Here is a 16,475-nt window from a genome sequence, read left to right as displayed (position 1 = left end):
GTCAGATATACTGAGAGGAGGAGAGATAGAGAGGAAGTGGAGCTGCCGGGATTAGAACCAGCGGCCATATGGGATCAAGGCGAGGACCTTAGCCACTAGGCCACGCTGCCAAGCCCCATCTCCATCTGTTGTACATGCGGGCGCTGTGCGCGTGGGCCCGGCCCGCTGAAGGCCGGAGACCCTCGGCGGGACAGGAAACTGGAGGGTGGGGGGACCGCAGGAGGAGGAGGAAGTGTAGGGGAGGCGGGCCGGCAGGTGATTGGGGATCACGGGTTGGGAGAGAAGACCAGGTGGAGGAGAGCAATTTGGGGAGGGGAGGAAGGAAGGGGACAGAGGAGGGAGAGAGAGAGAGAGATAGAGAGAGAGAGAGAAAGGGAAGCGAACTGGAATCGGGTTCAAAAAAGCAGTGTTTCCCTCCGCCTCAGGCCCATGCCGCCGCCACCGACTGCGATTATTATTATTATTGTTGTTGTGATTATTTTTTTGGAAAGGCTTAAGCCCCTGACTCAAACTTCTTTCTGCCTTTCTTTCTCTCCTCTTCTTGTCCCCTCAGTCCTTAAAGAGGTAGCAAACTACTTTCTCCCTTTTGCAAACACTCTTTCTCTGCCTTTACAACTCCTGATACTTTTTTGAACAAGTTAATAGACAGCCGTCCGAGTGCTGATTCTAATCCTGGGAGTCCTGCTTCGCATCCAGCTTCCTGCTTGTGGACTGAGAAAGCCTTGGGACCCTGCACACATGTGGGAGACATGGAGGAAGTTCCTGACTCCTGGCTCCGGATCGGCAAGCACCAGCCTTTGTGGCCACTTGGGGAATGAATCGTCCTACAGAAGAGCTTCCTCTCTGTCTCCCCTCCTATCTGTATACCTGACTTTGCAATAAAAATAAACTAAATCTTAAAAAAAAAGAGTTGTACTTAATCAGGCACAAACATTGCTCTTAGGGCACAAGAGGCTAGGAATTCTTAAGTTTACATTTAGAAAATCTCACTGGTCGGCAAAGGGCGTAGACATGTTTGAGATGACAGAAAATTATTAGATAGGCTAAGGTATAGAAAGCAGATTACAGAAAAAGTAAGGGGCCAGGAAGTCAGCAGGGAGGTACTTGGAGAACCCCTGCACACAGAGAAGAGGTGACAACAGCTGAGCGGTGTTTAGGGAACAGAAAATCCAGCAGCCACTGATGAGCTGTGATTCGGACTCAAAGGACAACCAGAGACCCAGAAGCAGCCACAGATCAGCCCTTGCAGCAGCCAGGTGAGAACTTGGGTTCACATGGGGAGCTCGGGAAGTGAAGACAGGTTGGGACTGGTGAATCGTGCCAAATACTTTGGATGTGGGGAGAAACACACCCTCCTTCACTGCTGGTGGGAGTATAGGCTAATACAACCACTGTGGAAATCAGCATGGAGAATGGTTGGAGAATTGCAAATAAATCTGCAATACAACCCAGCTATCCTGCTGCTGGGAATATACCCAATGGAAATGAAATTTGCATATGAGAAGGGGATCTGTAATCCTATTTACAATAGCACAAGCTACAATAGCAAAGACATGAAAACAATCTAGATGTGCATCCAAAGAAGAGTGGTTAGACACTGGGGTACACCTAATCCATGGAATATTATTCAGCTATTAAGAACAATGAAACCATTCTATTTACAACCAGGTGGTCCCAACTAGAGACCATTATGCTCAGTGAAATAACTCAGTCACAAAAGAACAAAAATCACATATTCTCTCTTATATAAGGAAACCAGTGTGGAATATGTAACTTCAATAATCCAATCGATACTGTTTTTGTTTTGTTTTGGCTGCATTCCATGTGTTTTGAAGTTTATTATTTCAGTTGTATTTGTTCCAAATACTCTCTCTCTTTATTTTAAGATGTATTTATCCTTATTGCAAAGTTGGATATACAGAGAGGAGGAAAGACAGAGAGGAAGATCTTCTGTCTGATCATTCATTCCCCAAGTGAGCACAATGGCCGGTGCTGTGCCGATCTGGAGCCCGGAGTCAGGAACCATGAACTTCCTCCAGGTCTCCCATGCGGGTGCAGGGTCCCAAGGCTTTGGGCCATCTTCCACTGCTTTCCCAGGCCACAAGCAGGGAGCTAGAGGGGAAATGGAGCTGCTGGGATTAGAACTGGGTGCCCATATAGGATCCCAGCAAAAATGCTCTTTTCTCTTGTTGAATTCATTGCCAGCTCAGGACTATATGATGGCATCATTTTTCCCAAGAGACTTTTGCATCTCCTTCTTGTCACCCATGTGTTGGTTACTCAGTGGTGTGTTTGTTCATGGAGCTGTAGTTTGTTGTTGTCATTGTTGTTGTTGAGGCTGTTGTTCTAGCTCATACCAGTTGTTGACCTTGTTTCATGGTTTCTCAATTATGGAAATGTATAGTGATGGGGTAGTGGGGCCTACCATATCCAGATGTGAGGATATAATGCAACATGCATCCCTGTATCCAGATTAAAGATGGATTTCCAATGAAATTCTGGGAAAAGTGTAGAGAATGGGATGCTGGACAGTTTGAGTTTGTCTGCTCCAGCAATGTTCGGATACACTTAAATAAGAGACTGATGGAATTACAATTTCTCATGGAGGATTGTACCACTGTAGTAAAATGGGGAATATCTGTCGGGGGTGGGACTTTGGGGGAAAATACCAGTCAATATGAAATTGTAACACATAATTCAAATATTTAAAATTAAATATATGTATGTATAAAAGAAAAAAAAGAACTGAAACGCTTGATATGCTTTTTATACTCTATGTTAATCTTCAATGGCTCAGGAGAGCAGAGAAATCTTCCTCCTTCTTAGAATGTGTGAGGAAGAAGTTAAATACAATCTATCAAGATTGTAACAGGTAATTTACAGACACCAGACTCGAATCTGCATTTGACATTAGCAAAAACTATAAAGACATACAGTGGAATCCAAGAGTGATCCTGGATCCTGACAGCCTCTTAACAGGAGGTCATATGCACGGAGCAGGAGGGGATCCCAGAGACTCCCAGTACATCACCAAGAAATATCAATATGTGTACCAAGGACTATATCCCAACTGCCAAGGAGATCACAGGGAATTGGGACACCCTCATAAGCCAAAAACTCTGAGGACAACTATTACCTATCAGATTTCCCACATTGGATGGAAGAGGCCCAGATCCTTCCTCACGGGATCTAACATCATCAGAGCAACAACGAGGAGCCTTGAGCAGTCCTCAGAAACAGAAGAACAGTAAACTTCTATCAGGACTCAGGAGAGGAGCTCTCTCTGGTCTTTACTTAGTTCCAACTTTTTCTCTCCATCCTCTCTGGCAATGGCCATCAGGGTCGCTCTGTAAATCCACCTGCCCCCCCCCCAAAAAAAAAATTAGATCAGATAGACAGAGACAGACCAATAAGGAAAGCTTAGAACAGTTAGGAAAAAGCTTGGACTTCCATATACCTTACTAGGTAGAACACAAAGATCAGTTACTCCTCACTAAGGCATAGAAGATTTCTCTGCACACCCCTCCAAAATTTGCTCTGTGCTGGATAGTTCACATATGGCTATGAAAGCTATAAGCCTGTTTGGACTATCCTAAATTTTGCAAAGTTCAGTAAAAATCACACTTGAATACTATAAGCTGCTAAATATAAAAATGAAAATAGACATGAGCCAGCTGAATCATACCATATAAGCATTTTGAGGCTTTTAGCAACTGACTGTGTATATACTACAATTGTGATGTAATGAAGTAGTTACAGGATGTGATTAAGAACTTGCAATTCCTAACAAATGGGTTACTCAATACCATGTTAATTAACTTCATGATGTTGTGAATTTCCATGTTTCTTTGTGTTGTTGAAGTTGTGTAGTGGCTTTTCATTGAAGGGGATGATATTCTGCCAGCTCTACTTTTGTACCAAGGAGGGTCACCAATTGAAACTGTTGAATTTAGCTGGACAATGGGATGCTGGACTCTCTGCATGGATTTTGCCCACAATGACAGAATCATGGCTGGATATGAACTGTGCCACTGTAACAATATGGAGGAATTCAATATGGGGGGATGGCTGAGGAGGGATTGCGGGAATCCCAGAGCCTATGATACCGTGTCATAAAATGAAATAATAATTAACAAAAGAAAATATTTATCTCACTTAAATACATTTTTTAAAAATTTTATTTTAATTTTAGAGCACAGTGAGTTATACAGAGAAGAGGAAAGACACTGAAGAAGATATTCCTTCCAATGGTTCACTTTCCAAGTGACCGCAATGGCTGGTGTTGCGCCAACCCAAAACCAGTATACAAGAACCTCCTTACAGGACTCCCATGCGGGTGCATGGTCCCAAGACTTTGGGTCATCATCCTCCACTGCTTTCCCAGGCCACAAGAGGGAGCAGTATAGAAAACAGGACTGCCGGGATTAGAACTGGTGCCCATAGGGGATCCTGGTGCTTTCAAGGTGAGGACTTTAGCTGCTAGGCCTCCACGCTGGGCCCTAAATCAAAATTTAAGGCGTAGAAATCTAATTGAATGTTTATTACTTTTGGAGGGCTCTGTTCTAGCAAGTTACTGAACAAGCTTGGCAAGTAACATTTTGTTTTGTTTTGTTTGTAAGTAGATGTTACTTAGCTTATTCTGTACCCCACCCCTCTGGATTAGGGGTGGGGTGGGTGAAGCATAGAAAAGTAAAAGAAAATGCTTAAATCTTGGAATAACTAGTTTCAAGCAGAGGAAGAGGGAGAAGGAGAGGGATAAGTGGTTGTGGCTGCTCAGGTTCTCAGTGAGGAAAGCTAGCTAGGGAACTTCAGACAGAGGAGGGTGAAGGAAGGAGTGAGATGTGAGAAGTAGCTGGAGCACAGTGTGACTTAGATGGGAGAGAGTGGAGGGAAATATTGATTATTGGTCACACAGTTCATTATCATTTACACCCAAGTAGCTTATGCTGTAGGCACAAGGAATATCTAAGTGGCTGCAATGGCCAGAGCTGAGCTGATCCTAACCTAGGAACCAGGAACTTCTTCCAGGTTTCCAATACGAGCAAAATTTCCAAGGCTAATCCCAGTAGGTGAGGATCCATTTATAGCCTCAAATGAGTGCTTGCATATACTGAAAACTAGCTATTGTGGCAATCTGTTAATAAAATTAGTAAAAATTAGGGGGTCTGGCACAATCACTCAGTGGCTAAAGTGTTAGCTTGCAAAAGCTGGGATCCCATATTGGTGCCTGTTCATTCATAGCTGCTCCACTTCCCATCCTGCTCCCTGTGTGTGGCATGGGAAAGCAGTTGAGGATGGTATAAAGCCTTCGGACCCTGCACAAACATAAAATACCTGGATGAGATTCTTGACTTTAGATCAACTCAATTTTGGCTGTTGTGTCCACTTGTGAAGGGAACCAGCAGAGACAAGATTCATTTTTTTGTCTCTCCTTCTCTATGTAATCTGTCTCTAAATAAACAAACAAACAAATAAATAAATAAACAAACAAACATCAAAATAAAAAAATAGTAAAAGTCATTAAGAAAGAAACGCCCTGCAAATAACCCATTTCTGGGATATAAACATCACCCTTCATAAAACATGTAATCATTCACACGATTATGGGAAGAATTTCTGAAATACTTAGAATTTATTTTAAAACAGGGCTCAGCACAGCAGCCTAGTGGCCTAAGTCCTTGCCTTGTACCTTCCAGGATTGCATTTAGGCACCAGTTCTAATCCCAGCAACCCTATTTCCCATTTCCCTGGTCATGGCCTGGGAGTTCAGTTTAGGACAGCCCAAAGCCTTGCATCCCTACAGCTGTGTGGGAGAGCTGAAAGAGGTTCTAGGCACCTGGCTTCAGACTGGTGCAGTACCGACCATTGCAGCTGTTTGGGGAGTGAATCAGTGGATGCAAGACCTTCCTCTCTGTCTCTCCTTCTCTCTGTATGTCTGACTTTCCCACAAAAAATTTTAAAATATCCCTTAAAAAATGTTTTAGAACATAAACCAAAAATCACAAATTGTGGAAACCGAGGTACAGAAATACATATATAATCGCTTGTCAGCCTTTTGGCTAAGATCAAGTGTAGAAATACATATATAGTGCATAAAATATGAAATACAGATATAATATGAATTACATATATCACTGCAAGTTGTCTTTTGCTAGATCGAATCTGGACAAGTCCTCTTCTGGCTGTGTCTTACACATTTTTGTGATTGTGTAATCTGCACTTTAAAAAGTGAAATGAACTGGGTGTGGCAGCGTGGCCTAGCAGCATAAGTCCTTGCCTTGAACACGTCGGAATACCATATGGGCACCAGTTCTAATCCCGGCAGCTCCACTTCCCCTCCAGCTCCCTGCTTGTGCCTGGGATAGCAGTCGAGGATGGCCCAGTGCAATGGGACCCTGGACCCGTGTGGGAGACCTGGAAGAAGTTCCTGGTTCCTGGCTTTGGATTTGCACAGCACCGGCCTATGTGGTCACTTGGGGAGTGAATCATCAGATGGAAGATGTTCCTCTCTGTCTCTCCTCCTCTCTGTATATCTGACTTTGTAATAAAATAAATAAATATTTTTTAAAAAAGTGAAATGAACTAATGGAAAAAACTGCCAATATAAAGAAGAAAAGTAGCAGACTAATGAAAATTCGGTGAAGTGTATCTGCAGACTATTGTCCTACATTTCTTGGTTTCCAGGCTTGATCAGTATGCAGAGAGGCCAGGAGGTGGACTGATGCGAGAGGCGACAGCAGCCCCTGCTTTTGGAAGGCTCAAGCTGCAAGAGAAGAGGCCACTTCCAGCCTGAGGTGAAGCCCCGCCCCTCACTTCCCCTCACTCCAGAATCCTACCTGACTGCCCCTCTACACGTTGTGATTCTGATTGGCTGCGCATTGTGATGTCATGCGTAGTCAAGTTCTGTGGGAGTGGTCCAATCAGGGAGCCCAAGAAGCCCTGTGGCAGCAGGTGGGAGGTTGGTGGGGTGCTGCCATATCCGCGTTGCTGGTTGTGCTGGTGGAGAGACACAGGTGGTTGAGGCAGTGCTGCCCCATGAGCTCCCTCCCCGCAGGAGCCTCAGCAGGACCCCCGACTCGTCGGAAGCTGGGAAGGGTGAGTGTGTGAGAGTATCTCCTGAGGCCCCAGGGCGGGAGGGGGCCAGGAGGGGGAGCTTGGGTTCCTCACTCTGCAGCACTGACCTTGAACACTAGGACTCCCAGTTGAACCCATTGTGCAGTGAGGAGGGGGGGGTGCCCAGGGACAGTTCGACCTTCATGTTGGGCATGATTTCCTTTTTTCTTTATTTAAAGCTTTTTGTTGTTGTTGCTTTTTGGTGTTGTTGTTGTTGTTATTGTCCTAATTTTTTTGAGTTGATGAAGAGCGTCTCAGGCCCCCAGCTCAGTCCTCATTGAAGCTCCTCCTAAGGGTCTGGGGCAGTTTTCTTGTTGCTGACACCAGAGCAGCACAGACTCCAGCAGTTAGAACAAACAGCCTTGTTTTCCTCCGAGTTTTGCTGCAAGGTTGAGGGGCAGCATGTGGTGCTGGCGTTGTGTTTGGCAGAGGCCTGGGGTGGCACAGCGCCCTTGTAGACAAGCCAAGGGAATGCACGGGGACTCACACAAAGGGGCTTCTCTAGGAGAACCTGACAAAGGAGCTGTTAAGGCAGCACTACTGATTTATCCTGATGGCTTCTGGTATGTTGTCACCCATTCCCTTAAATTCTCACAAATAGGATTGAATGTCCCCATGAGTTGTAGAGGGAATAAGTCAGATTCAGTAGATAGCATTAAGGCAGGGAATAAATCTGTGAATGTCCAGAACTCTTGCCTCAATGCCAAGTGCTGCTCTCTGTCCTGAAAAATCACAACAGGAGTCACTGTTTCTCCCAAGATACACTTCAGTAAGTTGTTTTCTTTTTTCCCCTATGTCACAAAATTAGCATTAGCTGTTTAAAAGAACTGTTTGCTGTGAACAGTAGGCATGGGAGAAAAGCAGTGAATGCCCACCTGACACAGGATAGGAAGGCATCACTGCCCTGTGGGTATGTGTGACAGTGGTTAAGATGACATTGGGACTCCTGTGTCTCCATCAGAATGCCTGGGTTTCAGTTCTGTGCAAATGCAGTGTGCAGCTACTGGACAGGCTGGGAAGCAGCAGACAGTGGCTTGCGTACCAGTGTGAAAAATCTGACTTATTTTTCATCCTGTGGCTGTTACAGACATATGGGAAGTGACAGAGTGGAGGAAAAAGTCTGCCTGTAAGTAAGGAAAAAACTAAATTAAGCTGTTGGAAACTCCTCAAATTTCGATCCCCTATTGAAACAGTTACATGGTTCTCACTACACTCTTTTAGATTTTCTGAGTTTCAAAATACTTATAACAAACAAACATGTCTATCTTATCCTCTGGCTCACTAATTCCCCCTGAAAGATAGCAGTAGAATGGGCGGTTGCCATTCAGAGTGGCAGCTGATGCCCTAAAACTGGAGGGCATCTGTTGTGTTCCATTTAGTTCATGTAGTTAACCCCTTGGAGCATTAATATTTTCTTTACCCATCCAGAGCTCCATTTCTTGGTGACATATTAATGTCACCTAAAGAAATGATTGATGCACTCTGGGTTGTCTCAGCCTTGGCTACCTAGGGAGTAAAACCTTGGCAAAGACCCAGGTAACTCCTGGGTAGTGAGGTTGGAATACACAGCAGTTTCATTTTGCATCCACAGGTTGGTTTAGTCAGAGGATAATTTGTACTAGCAAAGAATCAGTGTGACAGTAAAATTTTGGTAGCCTAGAGCACTTATCAGTTTGTGAGTGTATTTGTGACTGTTGTCATGCAATTCCTACAAATATTTGCAATTTTCCAATTCTGGTGGTAGAAAGGGTAAAAAATTGTGAGTGTATTTGACTGTTTTAATAAAAAGTTAATATCATTTGTGCTCAGTGTCTGGGATAAGAGTCTGTTAAATTCCATTTTATTTTTGGAAAGCAGATACACAGAGTGGAGAGACACAGAGAGGAAGATCTTCTGTTCATTGATTCAGTCCCCAAGTAACTGCAAAGGCCTGAGCTGCGCCAATCCAATACCAGGAGCCCAGAGCCTCTTCTGGGTCTCCCACATGGGTGCAGGTTCCAAGGCTTTTGGCTGTCCTCCACTGCTTTCCCAGGGGACAAGCAGGGTGTTGAATGGGAAGCAGGGTCATTGGGGTTAAAACCGGCACCTACTTGGGATACTGTCCCATGCAAGAGGAGAATTTTAACTGCAGAGATACTGACACGGACCTCCCTAGATAGCTGAAAGGGCTGAAAAAGACCTGAAAGGGCTAACACTGCTGTCCACTAACATTAACCTGCACCAGTGTGTCGAGTTCAAACTTAACTCTGAAGCCACTACTAATTGCAGATGATGAAATAATGGAATTGTGTTGTGATTAGTTGTTGACAGTAATATGGTATTAGGCAAATATAGCACATCTGATGTTAAAAGAAATTCACAGAGGCCACAGCATTTACTTGATCTTGAATGTGTGGTTGCATCGGAGAGCTAAGAAGCTGGAGGAGACACTGCAGGCTGTGAAGCATTCCCAGATCCTCACTATTACATTTCTGGCTGCTTAGGATTCCCTCCATCACTGCAGTGAACCCCCCTTGGGCACTGTGTCCCCAGTGAGAGTGATGCCCCAAGCCTGGAACCGTGGGAAATCAGGTAAGTGAGGATCTCCCTGGGAAGTGTAAGCAGACTCTTCCCAGAGCTCATTCTCTGTCCTGTCCTGGTGCTTTGATATCTAGTTTGCTCACTTCATGGCTGAGCCACCGCAAGGTGCATCTGTGGCCAGCCTGCCCTGCCTGCCATTCCAGGCTCATGAGGTTCTGCCAGCATCACCAACTTCCCTAAGCCACATGCCAGCCCTTCCAGGACCAGCTGGGCTATGCTGGCCCACAGTGAGTCTCTACTATGCCCCCTCCCATAAGCCCACTGCACCAGGGCCACATGATCTCAGCCAGCGCCTTATTTGCACACAGCCGTCCTTGCCTGCTCCAAGACAGCTCTGTCAGTGTCCCCTGCGCCACCTCTCAGCCTACCCTGTCACTCCGCAGGCTCTCTAGGGCTAGGTCATCTTTGACACAGCAACCTGCCCCTTGGCAAGTACACCCTGCCAACCTGCTGGTGCTGGATCCAGGCCCAGGCTGTTAGACTGCGCCCATCCCCTGCCTACATCCCCAATGAGGCTGTAGCACACCCACCCAGTCCACAGCTTTATGGCCAGGTGGGTTCAGCCACGTATTTTTTCAGACAGCCTCTTGCCTACCAGCTGCTGCCCTGCTCGGTAGCTTGGGCTGATCTCTGCCTCCCCTGCACCCCCACCCCACCCAACACAATGACCTCTTGTCCAGGGTGAAGCCAGGCTGCTTGGGCCAGAGTATATGGATCCCAGCCTTCATGCACCACACGGCGTGCATTCCAATGCCAACCACCCCCCCCCCAGTACCTACATTTCCCCAGCACTCCTGCCTTGTCGCCTGCTGCAGGGACAGGCTTGCTTGGCGAGACACCCTAACTCTAGCCCACCTGACCCTCCTTGCCACAGGTATCTCAAGAGCAGGTAGAATCAGCCAATGCTTGCCTCCTATCTTGCACCTCTAATATGACCCAGGATGGTCACTCCGGGGCATGACCAGCTTGGATGGTGCCCCCCGCTCCCTTTGCCCACTTGCTACCTGCTCCAGAGCCAAAAGGGGCAGTCTGATGACCCCTATACCTCTAGGTCTCCCACTGCTTCCCGGTCAGGCCCACTCTTCCCAAGACCCCAGCATGCCTGCCCAGCTGTTCCACTTGCTGCAGCAGAACCAGGTGGACTCTGCCAGTCACTTGGCACCCCCAACAGGCTGCTTGCCCACCTTCCACAACAGGGCAATGTTGGCTTGCCTTGCCAGGTAGCTCATAGACCACTGTTGCACGTTTAGCTGGCATCACCTGTGCCTCCAGCCTGACATATGTCCACTCTGCTTACAACCCTGCTCCCCTTAACACCGCTCCCCATTCCCAGCTTGGATGTAAGCTACTCCAGGGTCAGGTGGGCTCAACTGGTGCTCCACACACCTCTAACCCAACCTCACCATTGCCCTCTACCATTGATCTAGGGCCAGACCTGTTCAGACAGCACTTCACAGTCCTGAGCACACACTCCATCTGCTCCAGGGACATGTCGCCCAAGCTTCCTAGGCCAGTGTACTCCTCAGCCCTAGCTAGCAGGCTGCACAGCCGCACATGCTGCTTGGTCAGTATCCCCTTCTGCCCTAGTACACATTGCATTCCAGAGCCAATGGATCATGGCAGTAAGCCCAGAGCCCAAGGAGCCCACTGGCTGCTATTCCAGGGACAAGCTGGAGAAGTGGGTGCACTGTGCGTCCCCTCTCTGCCTGCCACCTGCTTTATAGCCAAGTCATCCTGGCTGGTGTCCCTGCTCCTATGGCACTGTAGTCCTCCATTTCATGGAATTGCATGGGAGGAGAGCAGAAAGAAGGGCCTTCTTCCAACATATGCATTCAGTTGCTCCACTTGCCCATCCACAGCCAGGCTCAGATAGCTAGCACCAGCACACCTCTAGCCCAGGAGCACTGCCACACCATCCACTGTCCGCAGCTCGAGAGCCAGTCAGGCACAGCCAGTGACCCCACTCCCTCGGCAGGCAGTGTGCTTGCCAGCCACTCCAGGGCTGAGCCCCTTTTGCCGGTGACCCTGCAGCCCCAGCCTGCACACCTTGAGTCCCAAGTCAAACAACACACGCACTCTGCTGTTTTACCTGACCCTCCAATTCATCTCCCACACCCCTGGCCTGCCTGGAAGCTCCTCTAGGGCCAGGAGGGCTTGGCCCCACAACACTCATTTCTAGCCTGTCTGCCCCATAGCCATCCTGCTGCTGCAGGGCAAAGTGGCTAGTGTGGTAGGGAAATCAATACAAAACACTGCAACAACCTATTCCTGTCTCATGAAAATATGTGCATGTAGACAGCTCCAGTTTGCAAAGCAGGGTTTATTTAAGAAGCAAAAGGAAGGTGGCCTGGCCTAGCAACAGGAGGGGCACCAAGGGAGGAAAAACCTGAGTTAATGGTGGAAATTGTGTCCATTCAGCACCATCTCAGGGAGGGGTTCACATGACTCACCCCAAGGGCAGAGAGAAAGAAACTTATTCTCAATTTCCAGTAATGGCTACTAACTCACATAGAAAAAAGAGGTGAGACATGTGGCTTCCTTTTCCCAGTGTTGTGGGGTAGGTAGCTCGTTCATGGTCACCAGCTTGGAAGCCAAACCCCACCCCAGCACATAGGCCCACCCTTCTGCCCACTTTTGACACTCTCCTATCATCACCTGGAACTTGAGTGGGGGAAGTATTGCATCGTTGTGTAACCATGCCCTTCACAAGCCCCCACAATGGCCCCTGATAGGGAGGGCTCACTCTCTTGGTCTCATGCTGCCATCACTCTGGTACTCTGACTTTTTGTCTCTCCAGTATCTGCTATTCTCTCGATTCGTGCAGTCTTTGAGGACAGGAAGCCCCTGTGCATGTCCCCTGTATGTTTGTATTCCTTACCCTATGTCACAGTGTGGGTGGGACAGTGAAGATGCTAATTCTAGCATGTCTTGTATTTCTAATTTGTACTTTCAAGAGTTCCAGGAGAGGTGAGGACTAGCAGTAATGGAATGTGGGCAGAGAAACCAGGGAAAGGTGGATGTCTGCAGCCTGAGCCTCTTTTCAAGAAGTGCAGCCCAGGCCTGGGCCCCTTATTCCCATGACCCTGTGGTTCCAGCCTATTTGCTAAACAGCAAAGTTTATGAAGGAGGCAGGTAAACAGATTAACTAGCATGGGTCAGCTCTTTGTCTTTCAGAGGGTGACATTAGTGTGAAAGTTAAATACATTTTTGTGGAAAGAGTGAGTATAAAGCCTTAGGAACCAGGTGCACTGGACAGCCACAGGAGGTTGCCATGTTTTCAATGGGTGCACATTGGGTGGGCGGTAACACTGCAGGAGGGTGTTAGCTCTAGGCTGGCTCTGCCAGGAACCTTGGCATCCCTGTTCTCCATCTTGCTCCTCATTTTCCCTGGACCCTCAGCACCTCTTGAGTTCCTGCCTTGGCTGCTGCAGCAAGCACAGCTCTTCAGAGCTGGCAAAGCCTATGCTTCTAGCCTGCCTATCACGCGTCCCTCAGGCTTCTCCAGGCACACTGCCTGTCACACCACGGATGGACCAGCTTGGCCAGAGCAACATGTACAACAACACACCCACTGTGCCACCCAGCCTTGCCAATGCCAGGTCAGATGATTCCAGGTGGAACTTCCATGCCCCAGCCTGCTTATCAAACCCTTCAGGGTTTGGAAGGCTTGGCTTGTCCTGCCCACCCCATCCCCAACTCGAGGGTCAGGCTGGCTCAGCCAGCAACCCTCTCTGTCTGACAGCCATTGATCAACCAGCCACTTTCTAACCAGGAACATTATGCTACTGCTTTCTTTGCACCCTGTGCTTCTGTCTGGAGCCCTGCCACCATGCCCACTGCTCCAGTGCCAGGACAGGTCAGCTTAGCGAGTGTACAAACGCCCCCATCCTGCAGGCACCATGCTCTGCCTACAGTTCCAGGGCAAGCCCTGCTTTCCCTGTGTACTCTGTGCCTCTAGCACTCCTGCCAGTGAATCTAGCAAGCCCCCATGAGGCCTTCCAGGGCCAGGCCAGTTCCGCAGGACCCCCATCCTGGCTGAGCTCTACCACCTGCTCCTGAATCACGATAGCTCTTCCAGAATCCCCCACACACCCAACACAACTACCCTGCTGTCCTACTCATTGCTGCAGAACCAGGCCAGCTTGGTTGGGATCCTTGGTCCCCATCTGCCTACCATTGACTCCAGGGCCATTCATACTCAGCCAGCCATGTTCCCCCAGCACTCAACACCATCTGATGTTCCTCCAGGGTCCCAAGCCTGGCAACCCTACAAATCTAGTCATTCAGTCCTTCCTCCCTTCTCGCTGCCCCAAGGACAGGCAAGTTTGGGCTCTGGCCCACCTGCCACTTTTCTCTGTGCCAGCCACACATCTAAAATGCCAACTCCACCATTACTACCAGGACAGGCTAGCTGCACTTTGACCCCGGGGCTCTAGCCTTCCTGGTCCACCGCCACGGCCACTGTTCCAGAACCAGGCTAATTTGGGCGGTGCCTCCTCTGCTCTCGACTGCCAGCCATTCACTTCAGGGTCAGGCCAGCTCACTAACACCAATACATCCCCCATCTCACCCCACCCCAAGTTCCCAGCCTACCTGTAAGCCACTCCAGGACCAGGCAGGCTTAGCTGCTGCCCAGTCCTCTGCTCTAGGGCCAGACCTGTTCCGTGGGTGCTCCACCAGCCCCCAGCATCCACTATATCTGCTCCAGGATTGGGGGGCACAGCCAGGGTCCCTGCACCTGTAGTCCTCCCAGCACCTTGCCTGCTGCTCCAGGACCAGAAGCCTTGGCCAGTGACATGGTGTCTGCATCAGGCTGCTTGCCTGCCTGCAGCTCCAGAGCCAGGTCTACTTGCCCTGCACCCACCATGCATCTCCCACATCCGTACCGCACCCACTTTCCAGGGCCATGTTGGGGACTGGGTTCTTCCAGTGGTAGATCTGCTTCCATCTACCCCCTGCTCCCCACCGAGTCAGGGACTGGAATATTCCAGGGGTCCTGCTGTTTCCCCTCCCTCATCTCCCCTTCCCCTCTACCCCAGTTCCTGAACATCAGTGCTATAATCTTAAAAAGTGGGTTGAGCTTCCCTGTGTGTAGTGTCCTTTGTTCTTGACCTTTGGCCCCTGCCTTTGCTGCCTCTATGCATGGCTGGATGTGGAAACTCGTCACTCTTACTCTGGTGGTGCTTGCAAGATGGACTCCTGGTGCCATTTCCTGTGTGACTTCATCCCACAGCCTGCTGTGACCCAGTGCAGGGTTTGACCCAGGGCCAGCTGCACACTCCTATCTGCCTGTCTAAGGCTGAGCTGTCAGGCACCCATGCCCTCTTGGGGGCCACAGTAGAAGGAACAAGAGATCCTCCACTGAAGGCATGGCAGATTGATTGATTTGAAAGGCATGGTGACAGAGGGAAAGAGATCTTGCATCAGCTGGTTTTACTCCCTGGTTGACCAGGACAGTCGTGGTTAGGCTAAGCTAAAGCTAGGAACCAGGTGGTTCATGCAGGTCTCCCATGTGGGTGCAGGGACATTTCCCAGGAGCATTATCAGAGAGTTGGAATGGGAAGTGGAGCAGCCAGGGCTCAAACCAGTGCTCTGATGTGAGATGGTGGTGTTGTAGGTATCAGCTTGAACCAGGGCAGAAGAATTCCAGAACAGTTTCTGAGAGGAGGGAAAATGAGTGATATTTTCTTCATCATTTTTAAAAAATTTCTAAAACTGTTAGAATTACATGTCAGATCTTGATAATCTGAAAAGAAGTGGGGATTTTTTTTTTATTGTTTTTTTTTTTTTTTTTTTTTTTTTTTCAGTGTAAGGGAAACTTTGAAAGCAACTGGTGTAAAATTTTCTGGTCTCTATCTGGGTGGGCAGATGGAGCTGAGCTCTCCCCCAATGCATTCAGGGCACTCTCCGACTCCAATTCATAGTGGACCATTCCCTTGTGTGCTTCCTCAAATCATTTTCATTTTTCTTCAAGATTACTGTTTAGGACCCAGCATGGTAGCCGAGTGGCTAAAGTACTTGCAAGTGCCAGGTTTCCATATGGGTGTTGGTTTATGTTTTGGTTGCTGGATTTCACATCCAGTTTCCTGCTTATGACCTTGGGAAGCAGTCAAGGATGGCCCAAAGTCTTGCAATGTTGAACCCACATGGAGACCAGGAAACAGTTTCTGGCTGCTGGCTTTGGATCAGCTCAGCTTCGGCCATTGCAGGTGCTAGAGGAATAAGCCAGTGGGTGGAAGATTCTTTTTCTCTCTCTCTGTCTCTCTTCCTCTCTGGGTATCTCACTTGCCTCTAAAAATTGGCTCTTGGCTTCAGATCAACTCTGCTCCAGGCATTGTGGTCAATTGTGGAGCAAACCAGCAGACAGAAGTTCTTATTCTCTCTCTCCTCCTCTCTATATCTGAGAAAATGATCTTCTGTGCCCTGGTTCCCTCTCCAAGTGACCACAATGAAAAAGAAAAGCCAGAAAACTTTTTTTTCTACTCCCCTGTTGGTGCAGTGTTCCAAGGCTTTGGTTCCTCCTCTTCTGCTTTCCCAGGCCACGAACAGAAATCTGGCAGGGAAGTGGAGCAGCCAGGAAACAACCTGGCACTCCTATGGGATCCCACCTCATGCAAGGTGAGGATTTGGTCACTGACCCACTGTGCTGGGCCCAAATTATTTTCACTAAGTTTGTTTCTTACAGGCTAGGGTGGAATGGATGGAAGAGAGAACTCTACAAAATATTTCATTTTCAGAAAATCATTTATTTTAAGTAAAGAGTTGCCTAGAGAGAGAAAGAG

The sequence above is a fragment of the Ochotona princeps genome, unplaced genomic scaffold, assembly GCF_030435755.1.
Source record: "Ochotona princeps isolate mOchPri1 unplaced genomic scaffold, mOchPri1.hap1 HAP1_SCAFFOLD_293, whole genome shotgun sequence".
NCBI classification, from domain to species: domain Eukaryota; kingdom Metazoa; phylum Chordata; class Mammalia; order Lagomorpha; family Ochotonidae; genus Ochotona; species Ochotona princeps.
This window is presented reverse-complemented; position numbering follows the sequence as displayed.